This window comes from Mus musculus, chromosome 15, assembly GCF_000001635.26.
Source record: "Mus musculus strain C57BL/6J chromosome 15, GRCm38.p6 C57BL/6J".
NCBI classification, from domain to species: Eukaryota; Metazoa; Chordata; class Mammalia; order Rodentia; family Muridae; genus Mus; species Mus musculus.
Window position 1 is genome coordinate 64,495,448 of NC_000081.6, and position 20,798 is coordinate 64,516,245.

General features: G+C 39.1%; 1 long non-coding RNA gene across 1 annotated transcript; it reads right to left on the reverse strand.

Moving 5' to 3' along the window:
• Window positions 1-7,605: 7,605 nt before the first annotated feature.
• Gm46509 lies at window positions 7,606-8,107 on the reverse strand. Its single transcript, XR_001781612.1, has 2 exons — window positions 8,013-8,107; window positions 7,606-7,924 (listed from the first exon to the last, which is right to left on the reverse strand). It is a non-coding gene; the product is annotated as a predicted gene, 46509 (long non-coding RNA).
• Window positions 8,108-20,798: the final 12,691 nt, after the last annotated feature.

Here is a 20,798-nt window from a genome sequence, read left to right on the forward strand (position 1 = left end):
AACCTATGAGTCAACCAACCAAGCAACCCAACCTAACCCAATAAGGTAATCAGCCAAACATCCCAAACAATTCAACCAACCAACCAATCAACCAACTAACCAACCAACCAATCTGTCAGCTAACTAACTAATCAGCCAGCCAAAGCAGCAACCAACCAACTAATTAACTAATGCAACCAACTAATCAATTAATTGATCAATATTTCAGCAACCAAACAGACAAAAAGGCCCAGTGAATGGAGAGTTTGTGTTAAGAATTACTTAGACTCTAGCCACATCAATGGTCAGTAACCACATTATTGAATGCCAAGAGAACAGATAGTCCAAACAACAACATCATCATCATCATCATCAACAAGAACAACAACAAGAACAACACAACAGCATCAGCAGAAACAGCAAAACAATAACAAAATTTCCCCAAACCCCAAATGATTTCAGAATGGATAAAAACATGGATCCCAGATGTATGGTCTCCAAAGAGTCACATATAAAACAGGACTGTGGAGTAATTACAACAAAAGAATGAACAGGGAAAATGAAGTGGCCTTGCTGCTATTATATCACATGAAGTCAACATAAAAGGCAAAAGAATTGTAAGTGACAAAAAATTGTAATAAAAATAGCTGTAATGTGTGAGGAAGATGTAACATTTTAAAATTTGCATAAATTTAACATAGTGCTAAATATATTTGAAGTTAACTTTGACAGAACAGCAATGGAAAGTACACAAATTTTCTATCAGACAGAAATGTTAGCACATTTTCATAAATAACAGAGGAAACAAAAATTTCACAATATTTTGTGTATAGAGACTATTAAAACAGTATGGTTTCCTTTCTAGTATGGTTGACTGAACTTTGTTTATTTATGGATGATATTTCAGGAAAGTCTGTAACTGGTAACATCCAAGATCTTCATGCAATTACTTCTGAAAGAATAAATGAATGAATGGAATCAGGGAAAAATTTTTATGGGTTTGCTTTGGTCTTTGTTTTGTCTCCACACTTCTTATGCTAAGGCTCCACTAAAAGTAGGTTAAGAAACACTATCCAGCTGGGAACATTATATTATGACTATATGTGGACTGGCATACACTATAGATAGGGTTTTCATTACTGTGAGAAACACATAACATAAAGGACTTAATAGAGGAAAAGTTTAACTTGGCTTCTGATTTCATGAAGATTCCAGCCAATCATGATGGTAGCCATGTACTGCTGAGGTTCTCCCACTGTGGTAGAGCAAGAAACAGGACACAATGGCAGAACCAGGACCAGGGATAACTTTCAAAGGTCTACCGAGGGACCTCTGTCTACCAGCCAGATCCCACATATTAAAAGCTTCACAGCCTTTAAAGTAACTTCACAAGCTGTGGAGTAGCCTGTGGTTGACATTTCAGATACAAACTTTAATAGACTGTGGACAGTAAGAACATTCCTTTTAAGCTGAGCTCCTGGTAATGTAAGCATTCAACCACAGGATGTCATCTCACCAAACTCACTATGCATGAATCAAAATCTCAACTTAAGATGACTCTTCAAAATGCAGCACTTACTTTCCTTCAAACATTATAAGGACAGCATGAAAAGAGGCTAAAGTAGAAGGCATAACTTTACCAATGTGGATAAAATGTTTTACTCAGCACATATACAAATCCATGGAAAGGGCTTATGCAGAAGAGAAGCCCTGATAGTTATACCTGATTAAATTCAGAGCAAATCTGGCTTTTCCTGTCATGTTGTAGGAGTCCATAAATATTTGTTGAATGGATGTTAAAAATGAATGATTGACTCCCAAATACAGTGAGAACCTCCTGCTCAACCACAGGCCAAGCCAGTATGAAAACCAGGGATGCTACCAACAGCTTTCTCCTGTTCCTCCTTCTTCCAAATATAGAGATGATAGAAGTCCTTAAAGAAGAAATAAATAAATCCCTTAAAGAAACCAATGAAGATCTGTATGATAAGAACTTCAAGTCTCTGAAGAAAGAAATTAAAGAAGATCTCAGAAGATGGAAAGATCTCCCATGCTCATGGATTGGCAGGATCAACATTGTAAAAATGGCTATCTTGCCAAAAGCAATCTACAGATTCAATGCAATTCCCATCAAAATTCCAACTCAATTCTTCAACGAATTAGAAAGGGCAATCTGCAAATTCTTCTGGAATAACAAAAAACCGAGGATAGCAAAAACTCTTCTCAAGGATAAAAGAAACTCTGGTGGAAACACCATGGCTGACCTAAAGCTGTACTACAGAGCAATTGTGATAAAAAAGAAACAAAACTGCATGACACTGGTATAGCGATAGGCAAGTAGACCAATGGAATAGAATTGAAGACCCAGAAATGAACCCACACACCTATGGTCACTTGATCTTTGACAAGGGAACTAAAACCATCCAGTGGAAAAAAGACAGCATCTTCAACAAATGGTGCTGGCACAACTGGCGGTTATCATGTAGAAGAATACGAATTGATCCATTCGTATCTCCTTGTACTAAGGTCAAATCTAAGTGGATTAAGGAACTCCACAGAAAACCAGAGACACTGAAACTTATTGAGGAGAAAGTAGGGAAAAGCCTCGAAGATATGAGTACAGGGGAAAAATTCCTGAATAGAACAGCAATGACTTGTGCTATAAGATCGAGAATCGACAAATGGGACCTAATAAAATTGCAAAGCTTCTGCAAGGCAAAAGACACCGTCAATAAGCCAAAAAGGCCACCAACAGATTGGGATCTTTACCTATCCTAAATTGGATAGGGGACTAATATCCAATATATAAAAAGAACTCAAGAAGGTGGACTCCAGAAAATCAAATAACCCCATTAAAAATGGGGCTCAGAGCTAAACAAAGACTTCTCACCTGAGGAATGCCGAATGGCTGAGAAGCACCTGAAAAAATGTTCAACATCCTTAATCATCAGGGAAATGCAAATCAAAACAACCCTGAGATTCCACCTCACACCAGTCAGAATGGCTAAGATCAAAAATTCAGGTGACAGCAGATGCTGGCTAGGATGTGGAGAAAGAGGAACACTCCTCCATTGTTGGTGGGATTGCAAGCTTTTACAACCACTCTAGAAATCAGTCTGGAGGTTCCTCAGAAAACTGGACATAGTATTACAGGAAGATCCCGCAATACCCCTCCTGGGCATATATCCAGAAGATGTCCCAACTTGTAAGAAGGACACATGCTCTAGTGTTCATAGCAGCCTTATTTATAATAGCCAGAAGCTGGAAAGAACCCAGATGCCCCTCAACAGAGGAATGGATACAAAAAATGTGGTACATTTATACAATGGAGTGCTACTCAGCTATTAAAAAGAATGAATTTATGAAATTCCTAGGCAAATGGATGGACCTGGAGGGCATCATCCTGAGTGAGGTAACCTAATCACAAAAGAACTCGCACAATATGTACTCACTGATAAGTGGATATTAGCCCAGAAATTTAGAATACCCAAGATATAAGTTACAATTTGCTAAATGCATGAAACTCAAGAAGAACGAAGACTAAAGTGTGGACACTTTGCCCCTTCTTAGAATTGGGAACAAAACACCCATGGAAGGAGTTACAGAGACAAAGTTTGGAGCTGAGACGAAAAGATGGACCATCTAGAAACTGCCATATCCGGGGATCCATTCCATAATAAGCTTCCAAACACTGACACCATTGCATACACTAGCAAGATTTTGCTAAAAGGACCCAGATATAGCTGTCTCTTGTGAGACTATGCTGGGGCCTGGCAAACACAGAAGTGGATGCTCACAGTCAGCTATTAGATGGCTCACAGGGCCCCCAATGGAGGAGCTAGGGAAAGTACTCAAGGAGCTGAAGGGATCTGCAATCCTATAGGTGGAACAACAATATGAACTAACCAATTACCCCCCCCACCCCCCACCCCGACCGCGTGTCTCTAGCTGCATATGAATCAGAAGATGGCCTGGTCGGCCATCAGTGGAAAGAGAGGCCCATTGGTCGTGCAAACTTTATATGCCTCAGTACAGGGGAATGCCAGGGCCAAGAAGTGGGAGTGGGTCAGTAGGGGAGTGGGTGGGGGAGCGTGTGGGGGACTTTTGGGATAGCATTAGAAATGTAATTGAAATAAATACCCAATAAAAATATGGAAAAAAAATCAACAATCATTGATCAGTGGTATCTCCCAACATCAATGTCCTCAATTCCCCCAAACAGGCTGGAGAGATGGCTCAGCAGTTAAGAACACTGACTGCTCTTCCAGAGTTCCGGAGTTTATTTCCCAGCAACCAGGTGGTAGCTCATAACCATCTGTAATGGGATCCAATGCCCTATTCTGGTGTGTCTGAAGACAGCTATAGTATACTTATATTCATTAAATAAATAAGTAAATAAATCTTTTAAAAAGATACAGACTAACAGAGTGGATAGGAAAGTAGGATCCATCCTTCTTGTTGCATCCAAGAAACACACCTCAGCATTAAGGATAGACATTCTCTCAGAGGAAAGGGTTGGATAAAAACATATCATACAAATGGACCTAAGAAGAAACTGGTGTAGACATTTAAGTGTCTAACAAAATAGACTTCAAACCAAAAGTAATCAGAAGATAGAGAAGGACACTACATACTCATCAAAACCCACCAAGATGATTTCAATTTTTAACATCTATGCCCCAAACACAAGTTTAAAAGTTATAAATAAAAATCTAGTAAATAAAAAATGGGTCAAGACAGAGCTAAAGAAAATAGTCTTTCTAGAATCTAGTGTAAATGAATACATAGCATACCCAAACTTATGGGACACAATGAAAGCAGTGATAAGAGCAAAGTTCGTAGCACCAAGAGTCTAAATAAAAAGTTAGAAATCTCATACTAGAAGCTTAACCACACACCCAAAACCTCTAGAACAAAAAGAAATAATCACACCAAAGAGGAATAAACTGCAGGAAATAATTAAACTGAAGCTGAAAGCAATGAAGTAGAAATGAAGAGAACAATAGAAAGAATCAATGAAAGAAAGAGTTAGTTCTTTGAGAAAATCAATAATATGGACAAATCCTTATCTAAACTATCTAAAAGACAAAGAGAGAATATCCAAATTATCAAAATCAGAAACTAAAAGGGGAGCATAACAACAGACCAAGGGCATCCAAAGAATCATAAGAACACACTTTAAAATCCTATACTCCACAAAACTGGAAAATCTAAAGGAAATGGATAATTTTCTTACTAAGCACCACTTACCAAAGTTAAATAAAGACCAGATAGACAATTTGAATAGATTTATAACTAGTAATGAAGTAGAAGCAGTGACTAAAATCTCCCAACCAACAAAATCCTGACTAGATAGTTTTAGTGCAGAATTCTACCACATTTTCAAAGAAGACTTAATGCCAATACTTCTCAAATTATTCCACAAAATAGAAGCAAGGAAAATTGGCCAACTCATTTTATGAGGCTAGAATTACCCTGATCCCCAAACCACATACAGACTCAACAAAGAAAAAATATTACAAAATAATTTCTTTTATGGATATAGATGCCAAAATACCCAGTAAAGTACTTGGAAACTGAATCCAAAACCACATCAAAAGATCACCCACCATGAGCAAGTAGGTTTCATCCTGAAGATGTCTGGATGATTCAATATTTGAAAACTGGCAAATCTAATTCCCTATATAAACAAACTGAAAAAAACTCCACAGAATCATCTCATTAGCTGTAGAAAAGTCCATTGACATAATAAAAAAATTCTTTCATGATAAAATTTTCAGAGAGACTAAGTATACAAGGGACATATCTAAACATAATAAAAGCATATTACAGCAAGCCTATTGCCAACATCAAAATTAGAGCAGGAGAGGTGGCTCTGACCCCCACTAGCTGCAGCACTCAGGAAAGTGGGCCCTTGGCTCCGGTTGCAGGAGGTGGGGGTGGGAGGAACAGTAGGAGGGTAGGGCCTGGGATGGGGTTGGTTCCTGCTTAGGCAACCCTGAGGGCATGAGAGCTGGAGAGCTGGTGGGCAGATTAGCTTAGATATCTCTCAGGCCCAGATCCAGAGCTTTGAATTGGCCCACCCCACCATCTATCCCGTCAAGTTCCTGGAGTGTGTGAAGGGGCTGGTCCTATAGATCCAAGACTACAGAATCTTCATGACACATGGAAACAACAGGATATCTGAGAGGAGTTCCATTACTGACAGAGTAGCAGCATCCAGAGGCCTCATACCAGACCAATGAGTCACTGCAATGAATGTTTACAGGAAAAAAATATGGACCAAAAGGTATACTGTGGGACATAGTGTGACACACTACAGCTTCCACAATGAGATTTCTTTTTCTCTGTTGGTGGAGGGTGGGCACAACAGTCAGATAGATGAGTGGGATTAGGGTTCATGGTATGAAATTCACAAGGAACCAATAAGAAGTTTTAAAAAAAAATCATGAAATTGGTAGGCAAATGGATGGAAGTGGAGAAACATCATCCTGACTAAGGTAACCAAGACCCAGAAAGACAAATAAGGTATGTATTCACTTATAAGCTGATATTATCTGTTAAGTATATGTTAACCAAACTACTATTCATAGACTCAGAGAGATTAGACAAAGAGGATGGGCCTAATGGGGGATATATGTGTCTCCCTGGGAAGAGGAAATAGAATAGTTTATGAGCAGACAGAATGGAGATGGGAACAGGAGGGATCATGGGTGTGGGAGGAGATAGGATGGAAGGAGAGAGTGTTAGAGGATGCCTGGAGCTGGGAAGGCATTTGATATGTATTATGGAAATCTAGAACAGTGAAAACTTCCTGAAATCTATGAAGGTGGTCTTAAAGAGGATTCCTAGTTGTAGGAGATACAGAGTCCCAACTGGACATCTCTTCTAGCCAGGCAAGGCTTCTAGAGGAGAACTGGGTTGCACTCAATGGAGTTGTTGGCCAAGTGGGTCCTATGGAAATAACCAGACAACCCAGGCTGTTGCCAAGACAAAGGTTGCTCTCAGCGAAGGGACAGCAAGGCCCAATTGCAGAGGACAACATCCACACAACTCCATGAACATGGTTGAGCTGGAGTCTTCATCCTATGTTCTAGTCTCTTTGGTGTAGGAAGGTTCACTGCAGGCTACTGAAAGAGAAATGTGCATACCAATCCAGCCACAAAACCTTTGATCTACATAATCAGTCCTGCTGTAAAATATACTACGGCGATGGTGGCACCAAACTTGTGGGAGTAGCCAACCAATGTCTGATTATGCTTAAGGCTCCTTCAACAAAAAGGAGCCCATACTTAAAACTTGTTGGGCAACCAAGAACTGCTGGTCTGTATACTGGATAGTGGAGTTCTCTGGCCTGGCTAGGCAAGAGCATTCAAGTGAAGGGGAAAGGGTACAACCACTGCAGCTTCTCTGGTGCCACTGTTGGGCCCCGCACCCCCACACCCCGCATCCTCTGCTGCTGCTGTGACTCTGAGAAGCTGCACTGGTTGTGCTGAGCTAAGCTGTTGGAGGGCTAGCCAGAGAGTGAGGCGCAGGGGAGTTTCTAGGAGTGAAACCTTTGGGAAAGCATTCTCTTCCCAGGAAGTGTTATAGCTCTTAGACAACAGATGCTCTCAGGCGACGTAGTAATTCTCACACACCTTTATTCCTTCTGGATAGGATCTTATATACAGTTTTAGGGTGAGTTGGGGGTCTGACAGCAGGTGCTTCCTAGGGATACCTTATCTACATGTGGAGGGGCTTGGGGGCGCTGTTCCCACACGACTGATGGTCACAACTCTCTCTATAGGAGGCTTTGACTACATGACAGGGCCCTGGTATAGGGAGCAGATGAAGCTCCTACTGTGCCTTTGGGTCCCGGGGCTTCCAACCCAGCTCAGCCTTACCAGGCTTCCTCTCACAGTCCACTGCCCCACAAGAACCAGAGAATATGTAACACATGGACCTAGGGAAAACCAAACATGACAGGTATAAAAAAATCAATAAAATGATTTCTAATAGTATTCGGCTATATTCATAGATCAGTGCTTTACTTAGAAATCATCAGAAAGGCTTCCTCTGGCAGCAGATGGGAACAGATGCAGAGACCCACAGCCGGATTTCCATCAAATTCTTCCCCTTAGAGCTCAGAGAATCCTGTGGAAGAGGAGATGGAAGGATTGTAAGAGTCAGAGGGGATGAGGGACGCCAGGAGAATAAAGCCCTCTGAATCAACTAAGTGAAGCACATATGAGCTCGCAGAGACTGAAGCAACAACCACAGGGCCTACATGAGTCTGCACCGGGTCTTGTGCATGTGTATCATACATATTAAGTTAGTACTTTTATGGGACTCCTGACTGGAATCCTGCTATTTTCTAGTGAGCAACAGAAAGGGAGTGGATCTAGAGGAGAGGGGAGATAGGGAGGAACTGGGATAGGAAAGTGTAATCAAGACTTTTGAACGAGAAAAGGATCTATTTTCAATTAAAAAGAACAAATGATTGGAATAAGCCCTAAATCCTTACAGTTTAGGACAGATGCTAGGCATAGATGGTTGGTACAGCGATCCAGGTCAGTACCATGTGGCCTTTGTCAGTAATCATTTCAATGGGATCTCAGACTGACTTTGTCTAAGGAAACTACCTCCTAGGGATGATTTATCTTTCATATATAATTAAACTGTCTGAATCCAATTTGGGACCACATGAAGGAGCGTGACTTTTGGATTTGTGAACATGCCGTGTAGATCCAAATTTAGCTCCTCTATAATTGCCATCTTGGCCCCAAACTCAGGGTAAAATTTGAGACAATTACTTTAACATTACCTAGAGTTAACAGCTTAAAGTAACATCCCCACTGTGCCCAAGAACACAGAGAAAATTCAGATACTCTGCAGTTAAAAAAAATTCCATTTTATATTTAGTTCTATTAAAATTGTTTTCATTACATAATTTGAATGAATTTCACCCTTTTATTGAAAATAGATTTCCTTTCTCATAAAATATAGCCTGATTACAGTTTCCCTTTCCTCTATATCTCCAAGTTCTTCCCCACCTTCCCTCCTGTCTGGATCTACTCCCTTTCTGTCTATCATTAGAAAACAGCAGGCTTCTTAGGAGACCATACTAAAGCATAACAAAATGAACTGTGGGCCCAGAAAGATTAGGTACAGAGAAAGGAACTAGGAAGAGATGCATGGATCTCTCTGAGAGGACGATAATAGAATTTTTAAAAATAGATTTCAAACAAGAATTCATGGTTGATTTTGAAGATATGCATCGGTCATTTGGAAAACCATAGTTTGCAAAGTTTATGAGGCTCTCCTAATTGTTTTTCATTGAACATTTTTTAAAAAGTTGCATTAAAAAAAAAACCACAATCAGCATCGGTCGTTACCACTGATCTGATCATGAGTCACTGTTCATGAGGAGACTGTCTGAAACTTTAATCTCCACTAAGAAAATTGAATTTCACTCTTGGCAACAAATACGGACAGCTGCTTTTCTAGAAATGATTGGTTTACTTCATTCATCTTCAGGAAAATGTCTGCCAAATACCCAGCTCGAAATGATCATGATTTGTTGGTGTTCATTCAACTAAAACTGGCATTCTGTGGAAAACACAGCCATTTCAGCTAGCAATTCAAATAATCTCACAAGCCCTTTCCCTAAGACAGTATGAGACAGTGCCAGAGAGCAGCATGCTCTACCTATAGTTCTCATTTTGTTTCACAAAATATAAAAGGCATATATTCAATGATAAAATAAAATGAACAGTTTTCATAACTCCATCAGACATGGTCAGACTGGGGAGATAGCTCAGTCCATGAAGTGCTTTCCTGACAGGCATGGAAGACCTGGGCTTGATCTTCAGACCCATTTAAAAGATGTTAAATATGGTCTCACACATTCATAATCTCAATGCCGAGGAGTCCAAGCCACCTCTGAGACTCTGAGCCATGTCTGAAGGTCAGTGGCTACCAGTCTAGCCTAGTTATTGAGCTCCAGATCAATGAGAGACCTTTGTCTCAGAGTAGACTAATTTTCTGAGTATGGCGATACCCAAGGTAGTCCTCTGGCCTCTACACACACTAGCACAGACACTTACACAAATAATAAAACAAAATATGCTCTACAGTTCAAGTAGATTTCAACAGTACTTTTAAATATGTATAGGTGCTTTGCCTATATGTATGTCTATGAACTACTTGAGTGCTTAGTGTCCAAAGAGGCTTGAAGGGTGTGATAGATTCTCTGGAGTTAAAGGTAATTGTGAGTTGCCAGGTAAGTGCTAGAAAGTGAACCTGGGTCCTCTGGAACAACAGTAAGTGCTCTTAACCACAGAGCCATCTCTCCAGCCACACAAGTAGTGTTTAAATGCTCAAAAATTTGTATTTATTATTATTTTCCAATGAGGCATACAATGATGGCTAAAGCGCTAGGTGTTCCTGTTAGATTCCTACTAAGGGTTCAGCAGCTTGACCCATTGTGGATTTCAAATGTTCAGTGTAAATGTGAATGTAGTACAGTGATGAGAATATTGCTGTAGGAACCATGACGGTCTTGAGGACCTCTGAGGTCATTGGGTCAAATTGTTGAAGCCATCACTTTAAAGATATGTGGGTTTTCCCTCTTTCCCTCAGACACACAAATTAGTGGCCACAACAACCAGGACAGGAATGGTACTAAATTCTAAGTATTTCCTGAGTACTTGTCTCCAGGTACACAGTAAATAAGCACATTTTAACCTCAGTAAATGTCAGTCACAAGAATGTGAATGGTTTGCAAGCTTATTGACATCCATGGCCTCCTCAATCAAATGAATTTAGTGATTCAGAATTCATTTGAAAGTATCTATCAGTGACTTTTCAATAACCAGAATTCTCAGCTGGACCATCCTGAACTCATTTTATGCATCATGGAAGCCAGCACCTTAAATACACCAGAAAGACTATATTGTGGGTTATTCACTGTAGTTAACAGGGAAAAGATTATCATTACAAGCAGATACTTGTCTCCTGTTCCTGAAGTGTTAGGTAAAACTACTTTAATCCTAAATTCACTTCTAAATGATACAAAAATTGCTGGGAGCCTCCCAGCCTAGAGCAAGAGATACAGAGTCAGAGTCAGGTGTATATTTAAAGATCGATGGTCTCAGGGCATACTAGCTTTCAAACTATACTAAATTCTTGTTGATAACTTCAAAAGGTCTTTAAAAATTTCTTGCTTGTTCTGTGGGTTTAAAGGCAATGGCTTAAGCAATTAAAACTTGTCACCTGTGGTGGGGGTAGGGTGGGAGGCTACTTGGTTCTATCTTTGCAAGAACTACTCAGCTTTAACTTCTAGCCTAATAGTTGAAATTGCAGGAAGAAATAGGGACACACTGGAAAGTGGTTTTAGCTCTTATTTCTAAGTTCTAAAAAATTTCCTATGAAAGCTTTCTAAGAAAAAGGGGATCAGGATCTAACAAAAAGGGAAATAAGGATCTCCAAGAAAAAGTGGGATGAGGGAATCTAAGAAAAGCAGGATAAGGAATGCTAAGAGAAAGGGATTAGGAGAATGCTAAGAAAAGCTCAAAAAGGATAAGGCTCTCCTCTCTTTGTCCTCAGGACTTATCTGTCTTTCAGAATACATGGTTACATGGTAAAAAGTTCATTACAAGTTTACACATAAATTTAAATCATAAATCAAATACGAAGTTTACAACAGGCAATGTTTACATGCATATCCACTAGGAATAACTATCTGGCTAAACATTCATTATCTGTCCCAAGATCAACAGGTTTATGGAGAGTTAAAAATGATAACTTTTTTGTGACTAAGTATTAGTGAAGTTTTGTATAGATAAACCTAGTTAATATTTTATCTTCTGTCCTTGCACCTATAGTAAATCATTAGTCCCCCTTTTATTACCTTTGGTTAATGGTTTTACAAACTTTTGGAATGTGCTCTGAGTAGCAGATGACTGCTTGCTATCTCAGAAGCCATTAAGTCATGACACTAAAGACTGGCAGAGTTCTTATTGCAGATTTCATTATCAGAGAGAACCTAATAGCAATCCCACTATAAAAGAGCTTAATAAATATTGATATACGTCTAGGAATTCTTATAGGATCATCATTAAGAAATAAGAAATCATCTATTTGTCTATATAGCATCACAAGACAGTAATCTTCATTGTTCTACGGAGATTTGTCCCAAAGGGTGGGCTAATACTCAGTGTTATTATATATGTTAATAATTATAGGAAAAGCCTATTAATAGCAGGAATCTTTCCTAAAACTAATTTCTCTTGGGCCTTGCCTATGGGAGCAAATCTGTCATGGAATATAATTCAAGGCAGACTCATCTCAGGAAGATTACCTGCTAGTTATTAGCTTCTTGGCCCCTGACAAACAACCTACTGGCTTGAGTTTACATTCACATCCTAAATGCGGTAGAATTTCTGAAGGGAATGGAACCTTTCATAGCGTTAATTCCAGGGAACATCTCTATGATTTAGACAGTAGCTGCATGGTAGCCTAAAAACACCTGTTGCTTCCTTGGTCATGTTTACTACAAGGTATTTATTTTTGAATGCTGATCTAAGTGAGATTACTTTCTTGATTTTTGTCTCATCATGTTTATTATTATTATTATGTAGAAAACTACTGATAATTATACATTGATTTAACACTGCTACTTTGCAGAAAGTGTTGATCAGCTTTAAGAGTCTTCTGCTAGAACATACGGATGCTATTAAGTATAGAATCATATTGTCAACACATAGGGATAATTGAATTTCTCCCATTTATATCTGTACCCCTTTTATTTCTTTCTCTTATCTCATTACAATAGTTAAATCTTGGAGCACTGTTTTGAGCAAGGTTGGAAAGCATGGCTATCCAGTCTCATTTCTGATTTTAGAGAAAATGTTTTCAGGTTTTTCCCACTATTAATGTTGACAATAAGATCATCATATGTAGGGTTTTATTATGGTGAGTTATATTCCTCTTGTTCCTAGTTTATTTAGGACTTTTAGCATGAAGAGATGTCAAACTTTGTCAAAGGCCTTTCTTGTATCTACTGACATGATCACGTGATTTCTGCCCTTGAATCTATTTATTTGATGTATTATATTTTTGATTTGCCTATATTAAACCATCCTCAAAACTTTTAAATAAGTCAACTGAATCATGGGAATCATGGTCCTTTTGATGTACCAATGAGTTCAGTTTGTCTATTTTATAGAAAATTTTTGTGTTAATATTCATCTGGGTGGCCACTTACAGTTTTGCTGTTGTATCTTTATCTGGCCCCAAAACATTCCTACCCTTTTTGTTTTATGGAGGATCTTGGTGTTAGTTATTCTCTGAATGTCCAGTAGAATTCAGTAATGAATCCATCTGGGCCTGGACAGATTTTGGTTGAAAATATTATTATTATTGTTGTTGTTGTTGTTGTTGTTACTGCTTCAATCTCATTGCTTATAACAAGTCTGTTTGAGTTGGTTTAATTTTGGCAGATGCTATATGTCTGGGAATTTATCTGTATTTTTTAGATGTTGCAAGTTATCCTGAGAATTTCATTGGCATCAGTTGCAAAGAATCCCCTTTCAAATCTAAGTTTACTAATTTGTGTCTTCTCACACTTTCCTTTGGTTTAGCTTAGGCATTGTCAATTATGTTTATTTTCTCAAAGCAACCTCTCTTTGTTTCATTTATTCTTGGTTTACTGTTCTTTTCACTTCTGTCTCATTAGTTTCTTCCCTGATCCTTATCATTTATTTCCACTTAGTGAGTGGGTTTAGCTTATTCTTGTTATTCTAAGAGCCTATGATAAGTGCATCATTAAACTATATCAGACAACTTAAAGTATTTATAGTCATAAACTTCCCACTTAAAATGGATTTCCTTGTAAGTTAGAGGTTTTAATAAGTTTTTTTCATTTCATTTGATTCTAGAAACTTAAAAAAAATTTTCCCTAGATTTATTCATTGATCCACACATCTGGCAAAAGTATATTTTTCAGTCTCCATGAGTTTTTATTTCTTTTTTTCCAGCATAATATTTTTATTGATTCTTTGGGAATTTTACACCATGTACCTTGATAACACACATTTTCCAGTCCTTCTGTGTCTGACTCCTGACCCCTGTGACCACCTCCCATGAACACTAAAATAGAAAAGGAAAAAAAAAAAACCTCAAGTGCAAATTGTGTTATCTATATATTTACCAGAGCATGGTCAAACTCTCAGTGGCCTGCTCCTTAAATAGAAGCAGTGTCTCTTACTTCTACTTGGTAGATCAACTTCCAACTTTTGACTCTTAGTCTGTGAGTATCTTTGCCCATGTGGTGTGTTTCATTGAGACAAGAGATAATTGGATCTTGCCTTTTAATCTAGCCAGTTAGTCTGTGGGTTTTTATTGGAGAGTTGAGGTTATTTACATTTAAGTTATTATTGATTGGTACTTGCCAATTACTATAATTTATTTTAGTTATATTTTGGTTATTTGTTTATTCTTTTCTATTTACCTTATTAGAATCAGAGATTTTTCTGGTTTACTGTATTGGGCATGGTTGACTCCTGCAAGCTTTCCTTTGTTCAACTATCCTCCCATGAGATTTTTCTTCTGTGTGCTGTTATGACTGAGATAGTCTTTCTCTTCTGTGCATAGTATTATTTTAAGTATCTTCTGCAGTATTGGCACAGCAGTCACATACTGTGTTAGTTTGTGTTTGTCACATAGTGACCTTATTTCTCAATTAATTTTGAAAGATAAAATTTTACATATAGAAATATTGATTGTTAGTTACTTAGTTTCAGGGGTTGAGATATATCATTCCATGTTTCTTGGTTTTTAGGTTTGCAGACAAGAGGCCTGATATATTTTGATGTGTTGCTTTTGTTAGTGAGTTAGTTGCTCTTTTTCTCTTACAGCTTTTAATATTATAACTTTGGTTTATGTTTTTGGTATATTGACTTCAAAAGATCAAATATTCTTCAGCTTATTGGAGGATCCACATGTGCTTGCGAGAACTTTAGACTTTTCAACTCCACAGTGTGAAAGACAGGTAGATGGCTGCAGAGGTTCATTCACCTACTGAGCTCAGGCTCTGGGCTGTCAAATTCCAATGTTGTTCTCAGTTAGAGAGGGAGGGCTACTTTTTTCTGTAATAGGACTCACTTCCTGAGCCCAACTCCCTGATGCTTGTATCTTCTCAGCTTGAAAAGGGTAGGGAAGGGAGAGGCAAGGTACAAGAGGCTGCTGTCCATGACTGCCTCCAAGGAGTCCCTCTTGGTGCTATGGCAAGTTAGACTCAAGCTTCCTGATTTATGATTGTTCCTGTCCTCAAGTGCTCTGGGTAGTGTATTTTTACACAGCAGGGTTGAAGATAGTGCACAGCTACCAAGTTGTACTGAGTGACAAAATGGAATTTTTGTGCCCTTGTGGTGACCTGTCTGTTAGAGGAATCACTGTCCCACTAAAGCCTGTAAGGAATTTGAAGCTTGAGAGGGTTGTGGGTTTTCCCCAAGGGAAGGACTGCTAATCTGTTTCCATCAGGGCCTGGAATGGGGTTTTTGCTTTTCTTCCGAAAGCCAGGAGCTGAGTTGTTGGAGCTCAGTTCAGCCTGGGCCACCTCCTGTTGATTTCGTTATCTTGTGTCCAACACTCTGCATCTGTTCTAGCACACTCTTGGTGGATTTCTGAAAGGTCTTCTCTTTCTGAGTCTTCAACATGTCTACTTTTCTGATTCAGAATCTTTACCGTGTCACACGGAGGCAACTAGAACTCTACCATCTTACCCAGATCTGCATTTTATCAAGATCCCAGGTGACTGGTGTGCACAAGTGAAAAATGCCAGAGCTCAAACTCTCTTAGGGCTGTTGATAAAATTATAAACACTAGAATGAGCTTGAGAATCAGCTGTCTTGCAGCATGTGGATCTGGCCACTCAGGGATGGTATCCCCCAGGGATAACAAAGAACTGCTGCATGTGGACAATTACTGAATTCAGGTCAGATTATTTACAGCTGACAAGTGCCCATTCTGTATCAGGAAGTCGAACACTTACAAAGTAAATATAATTCAGTCCTTTTCCTCTAGAAGTTGACAGGCACAGAAGTCAACAGTGTCGGGATACTGACATAAGTGCCATGACAAATGATGGGTAGCCTGAAGGGGCACTGGTCTTAAATGCCAGCCCTGGAGTGGTATAGTCTTGGGCAAGTAAAAAATTTTGTGCTTGGTAAATGAGATTGCACTGCCTGGTATTCAGGGCCGCTTGCAGACAAGTGAATGAGTGTATGCACATTTCTGGTGATGCCGTAGTGGGGTTAGAGAAGGACTGAGATGGAGAACACTATAGTGCTTTCTGATTGGATACTCAGACTCATGCATTTCTTTATAATTGCTTTAGGCAGGCAGACAAGGGGAAAGTCGATATGGCCAGAATTAGACAGAAACCTCTTGGCAGCAGTGGCAGCTGAAGTTGGAATTAAATGGAACTATTAAAGAATTTGAACCTAGAGGTCTGGGGCGAGCAGAAGATACAAAATCCTTTGTAAACCAACCTCTGTGCTTGGACTTTGTAATAAGAGAGAGATGATCTGTCAGTGTTAATTTGGATCAATGAGACTAGAATCCCAACTCTTTCTGACTTTGGTTTTGGGGTGGTCTGTAACCCTGTTGGGGAGGTGTCTGGAATGTGTGGAGCAGTTCCTTTCAATGATGGGTGGTGGGTGCTAGACCACCCAGGGGTTTCTCTGAAAAGCAGTCAAGGAGAAATGAGCAGGAGCAAGCAGGGTCACTGCTGACAGACCCTGATTCTAGAATCTTCCTTGGAGGGTGCTCAGGTTTGAAAGGAGTGGGGGATGTAGCATGGGGTGGGGGGGATGTCCATACACTTCCTCCATGCCTTTGTTTTTCTTTGTTGTAATCCCTTGGGAACAACTGCTTACTAGAAAGAAAAATCGAGTAACACCTGATTAGAAAGGACTGCCTCCAAATGGTAAGGCACGGATTACACTTTTGAGTTAATTTTTCAGTTTGTACACAGTCTAACTTGGGACCAGCCATGACTGCATTTAATGGTGCCGTTTCCATCTTCTGACTTATTACCTCCCCCTCTCCTGTCTTCTCTTTCTGCTGTCATTTTTTCTCTCCTTTTTACTTGAGGAGGTTTTTTTTTCTCCACCTTTTATGGTTTTAAGGTGGAAGAGCTACAAAAAGAGGCAAACTATATATAACTGAAGGGAGAGAAGGAGAGAGGCAAGGAGGGATAAGACGGGAAATACACACTTATAGGAGCTCCCTCTCACCTTACTGTCTTGAGATATTTTATGCTGAAAATATGTTCCGTTTCCTATTGAGTTACCCAAGATCCCCCAGGAAACAAGGAGCGGAACTATATATCTGCAAGAAGCAGAAGGAGCACACTTCCTGCTTCAGATTATGGTCCTTCATTAGGTGATTGACCAAACTGCAATCATATTGTACTACTATGCAGCTACTTCTATAAAGAATGCCATTACACATCACAAACACTTCCCTGTACCATTAGCTCCATTTCCCCCTATGTTTATTGAAGTGCAGTTTCTTTTAAGCTGGCAATTGGTGGTATGTAGTCTCATGTGACCACAACCTATACCACATATGAAACACATGAAACACTTCTGTTACTCTGATGTATTTTCTGTTCAAATCACCCCCTGTCTCCATCTCGTTTTGAGGGGGGAGGGGCTTCTCCCACTGAATCTTGCATCTTTATCCACTTCATTTAAATGTGCGTGTGCAATGCACATTTTTTGGTGATCTTTAGTTTTCTTTTGCACTGCTATTGATAATCATCTTATTGATTTATATAGACTCTACTTTTTACCTAGAGTTCATTTTCAGGGTAAGGTCTCCACATATTAAATGACTAATTAAGTAATCTTGAGTCAGAGTCTGATGTATCCCAGTCTAGCCTCTAACTCTCTAAGTAGAGAATGACCTTGAACTGATCCTTAGAGGTGGGCAAAACACCCAGTTTATTTGGTGCTGAGGATAGAACCCAGAGCACTCTACTAACAGAGCTATATCCTCAGCCCTCTATATGTCTATATTTTTTCTTATATACTATGGCAAGCTTTAGTTTATGAGTTAAAAATAATAGAGCTTGCCATTTTGGACAGGAGGGATGATGGAGGACACAATGTAGGTAGGGGAGCCCCCCTCCCCATTTCAGGTTTCAGATCTGCCAGGACCCACTACTGGAGGGTTTATAACTTAGAATAGTTTACAAATTAGGATGCTAGTTACTGTGCTTAGTGGTTGTGTAATCTGTTGATTCTAAACTAAGATTGTGCAGTGTTTTTATTCACACAGTGGCTCAGCTGGGTTCCAGAGAAAAGTACACTGACAGGGCACCCTAGCCAGCCACAGGAATTTGGAAGTGTGAGGAGTGCATGGTAGTGGCCCACCCTGGGAACTTAGCAAGCTGGGTGGAGAGCTTTTGGAAGTCTGAGTCAGAGAGTCTGCCAGGCTGAGAACAGTTGGCCTGTCCACCAGTGCCCTGCCAGCAGGGGCATGGATTGCTTTCTAAATATTTCACTCAACAGGTGGCACTCAAGGTGAGGTGCTAGAATCCACTAGAAATTTAAGATTCTTAGCCTATGAGATAGAAATTTAGTCTGGGGACCAGTGCAGACAGTTAATGCTATTTATTATTTTGTTGTTGAGACATATCTGTTCCTAGCAGCTCCCCTTTTGTGGATTCTAAGAAGAAATTGACCATCTCTACCTCCAGGTAGGATACTACATTGTGAATGTGTAGCCACTGGGCAAAAATTACCTATTTTTATCTCCAGACAAAATACTGTCCAGAAAGAGGACCCACTATGCAGAAGAGTTGACTTATAATCTCTGCCAAGACAATGTAATTAGTTCTTCACTATTCTGTGTTACAAAGGTCTGTCAGATGACCCTGGGCCAGAAGGCTGAAGACTGATGCTCCAACTTCCTGACATACAGGAGCTGTATAGGTAGGCAGCTGTCTCTACAATAGTCTCAGTTCTGGAAGCTGTGCTGGGCTTCCTATATTTCCAGATAATATTGGTCATTCTCAGATTTCTGACTGAGTTGAAAGACTAGTTATAGTTTCATAGCCAACCCAGGCCTATTAGCATTGAAAGAATGTATTTAAGAGGATAGTTTTCAGATCATATACAAGCTAAACCAGGATATAATAGATATGGAAATATAAGCCTTTTTTTAAAAGTTATGCTAGCTAACAGAGTGTTCCATTTAATTGACCAAAATAATGGACTAGATGTTAGGTGTATCGTATACTTTATAAATTACAGAATGGTAATAGATATACTCAGTTTATATTTGAGAGAAAAGTTTTTTGGGGTTTTATTTTTGTTTGTTTGTTTTTTTAATACAGAAAGGTGAGATGTAGCAGAACCTTCCCCTAATGAACAAAGATTTTAGGGACCAATCACTGGGCAAGGAGTAGGCGGGACTTCTGGGTCAGAGAGAGGAAGAGGGGAGGCAGGAGAAAGATACTCCCTTTTGGATTGGAGAAATTATGGAGGACACAGTGTAGGTAGGGGAGGCTTCTGGTTCAAGTGGCAGATTCATCGGGATCTGCTACCAGAGGATTTATAACTCAGAATAGTTTACAAATTAGGATGCTAGTTGTTGCATCCAGCAATTGTGTTACCTGTTGATTCTTTAAAAAATACAGCATAGTGGCATGGTCTTTCATTCTCCTCTTTTATCCTAAACATTATGGTTCATTTCACCTTGTTAAAAAAATTAATGAGCTCTATCTATCTATCTATCTATCTATCTATCTATCTATCTATCTATCTATCTATCTATCCACACACACATATACATATGCTATATTTAGGAAGTAGAATTACTGGGCATAGCAACATAGCAATTGCTGAGTGAGTGTATGTTAAACTTTATTAGACATTGCCCAACATTACCCCCAAGTGGCTATCCCAATTTATAGTCCCTCAGAAATGCAAGCCACATTATCACTGAAACAGTTTAGTGCTTTTGCCAGTTGACTCACTGGCATTTTCTTTCTCTGACTGTCAATCAAGTTAGAGTTCTATGCATGTGCTTTTTGGCCAGCCATATAAATATCCTTTTAATAAAATTATGACTTTTGTCAGTTACTCTCACAACTGGAGTAGTTTTTATTTTCTAGATACACGTCTTTTTGTTTCCAGAACAATGTATCCCAGATATTTTAAAATAATTAATGGGTTGCAATTTAGTCTTTTCTTTGATAATGTCTTTGGATAAATGGATTTTAATTTTGATAATCCCATCCACCAAAATATAACTCAGGATTTTGTCACTTTGCAGTCAGCTTTGCCTACTTAAAGTTTAAGAAGGACTTTTACTGTGTTTCCTTCAAGAAGCTGTCTATCTTAGCTCTCACTTGCAGTCCTCTGCCTCATCTTGATTAATATATGCACAAAACTGAGGTCAAGCTTTTGCAGGCATATATTCAATTGTTGAATTATTGAAAATTATGCCCTTTTCTTCTTTGTTCATATTAATGCCTTTGTCACAAAGCAAGGGGACAGATGCCTACATGATGACTATTCCTAGACAAACAACTTTCACATGATTAACCTTGATCTTGTTATTGGGCAGTCATAGCAAGTATTGAAGTATAATACTGCGAGCTCTCCTTTCTTGCTCTTGAGAATGACGATTTTTGATTCTTCCCGTTTCTGTACACCTTTCAGAATCAGTCTATTAATGTTTTTCAAAAGTCTTTTGAGATTGATTAGAAATTCACTTATTCTACAGGTCAATTTAGGTAGAATTTACATCTATAATGTTAG